Raw genomic sequence first — 2,302 nt, forward strand, 5'->3', positions numbered from 1 at the left:
GTTTCCTTAAAATTACTGGCAAATGATGCAAACATTGCAGCCAACACTGCAAAAACAAACAGCGTGGAATTGTCACCTCCAGTGAGAAACAGGATCCGTGCCACTGAAGCAGGAAATATTACTGTTAGAGCAAGAGTCTGCTCTTAACGGGTGCAGGGGAACAACAGTATAGAACATTATGTGATGAAGGCTTCAGGGTTTTGTGGGATTTTTTTTGTTTGTTGGACGGTAGGAGTTAAGGCTCAATTCTGGAGTTGCAGGTTTTCTTAACTCTCATTGAAGTGATCTGACTGGATAAATTTCTTTGTATTGAAATGTGGAAGCAGTGCCTCACAGCCAGAAAAACACAGAGGAACAGCAGAAAACAGATTGCAAAGCAGAGGCAGAAAGACCAGCCAGTTAAAGTCAGATACATAAAAACTCAGTGTTTTTCAGTGAACTGAGGACACTGATTAAGAGAGAAGTTTCATGTTTTAAGAAGCCTGGTGAAAACAACTGCTACACAGAATGCTGAAGGCAAACCATAATCTTATTAGAAGAAATTCCTCTCACCACTAACAACTACCTTATCCCAAGACACTGCTCTACAAAAGGGACAATTACATCTTTTCCATCTGTCATTAACAAGATATCCCTAGAGCATTCTGAAAATAGTTGAGGTAGCTGCATTTCTAACTTCATTTCAGACAGCAAAGAACAAATGTGAATGTCCTAAGAATTCAATTTTGAGCATCAGGAAGAAAGAAAAAGTGGATTTGTACCAGGAAAGTGAGCCCTCCAACACAGCAGTGAACTGATTCTCAGTACCTTGTAGCTCCAGAAAGGCTGGCTGAACATCAGAAAATTCAGTAGACTACTTGCTGTTAAGCTGTTCCTGCAGGCGTACTCTATAAATACAAGATGGGATCAATACAATATTAGCCCAACATCTTGGCAAACTACTGCCTGCTGGATCTAACAGATTTAAAATACTTATACTGGAACAGTTGTTCCTCTGTGCTGCACAGACTAGATCAAGCCCACACAACCATGTCTGCATTACACTATTACTTCAGAGAATCTGCATCTCAGAGTGTCTGTGGTGATGGTAAGTGAACAACAAAGACATTTAGTAATACCAGAGCACTTGGGTCAAAGACACGCAGCTTCTTCCCAGCTGGAAGAACTGATGTCCTGTCCACGGTGTAGCTGAGCTTCCAGACTACTCTGTCCTGCAAAGCACTTGATTGAATGGAGCATGTCTGAAATAGTTTTTTTGAAGTTGTTGATCAAACAAAAGGACTAAAACACAAGAGCTCGTATTGCATGTTTGATGGTCAAGGTACTGTATTGAACTGCACCATCTAGACAATGGTAAGAACTTTGGTGGACAAAAATTTTCCACCAAATGACTATGTGAAATGTGCATGTACTCTGCTGGCTGTCATGTAAAATACGCAGTTTTCCCCCTCTCCTCATGCTGTTACTTCTATTCAACACTATCAAATCTTCTGTCCTTAAATATTCATGTCAAATTGCAGAAACAGCATGAAGAATTTCCACACTCTCTTACATGATAGCAAAGAGAGAATATTTTAAGAGATTGAACTAATTGTAGGATTATGTTTTTGGCAAAATTGTATATAATTTCTAAAAATGGCATTAGAAACCAGATTTAAGTTGGGTTTTGTATTTAAGTGGATAGCAACTTAATAAGAATCAAAAATATTTAATTTCCTCTGTCCAGTCAGCACAAGTCTAATATGTCATGTTCAAGCAAAGACACAGATAGGTGAAAAATAGCTTTTCACAATATTTTTATTTAGTAAGTTTTGTTCTGTGATGTGCCATCTCATGTTGAAAGAACTGGTATAGATGCTAACTAAGCTTTCCACTCTTTTAAAAATACTGTAGTAGTATGGACTCAGTATAAGCAGTTATCGTGCTGTGATTTCCATTTATAGGCAGAAATGCATAGCATCATAGATTGCCTGTATTAAAAATGTGCAGAGCTAAATTTGGTTGTATTGATGCAACAACAAAGAGGTATTCAAGTGGCACACGTGTGGGTTTAAGGTTGAGTTTTAAATAGTTGCATGCACCTGCCAGTGCAGCTTGCACTACTGCAAGCAAACCTGGATATAACTGAGAATTCTATGTCTGGTTTTGGATTACCAAAAAAAAAAAAAAAGAAAAAAAAAGGTTCTTTCTGTTAAAAGCAGCTGCAACTTTTATTTTATAGACCAAAAATGAAGCCCCCCCCATCATACACACACACATAGAAAAGGCAAGACCGTTGTAGCCATTCAAGTGAATGATATGG

The sequence above is a fragment of the Chiroxiphia lanceolata genome, chromosome 4 (genome assembly GCF_009829145.1).
Source record: "Chiroxiphia lanceolata isolate bChiLan1 chromosome 4, bChiLan1.pri, whole genome shotgun sequence".
NCBI lineage: Eukaryota > Metazoa > Chordata > Aves > Passeriformes > Pipridae > Chiroxiphia > Chiroxiphia lanceolata.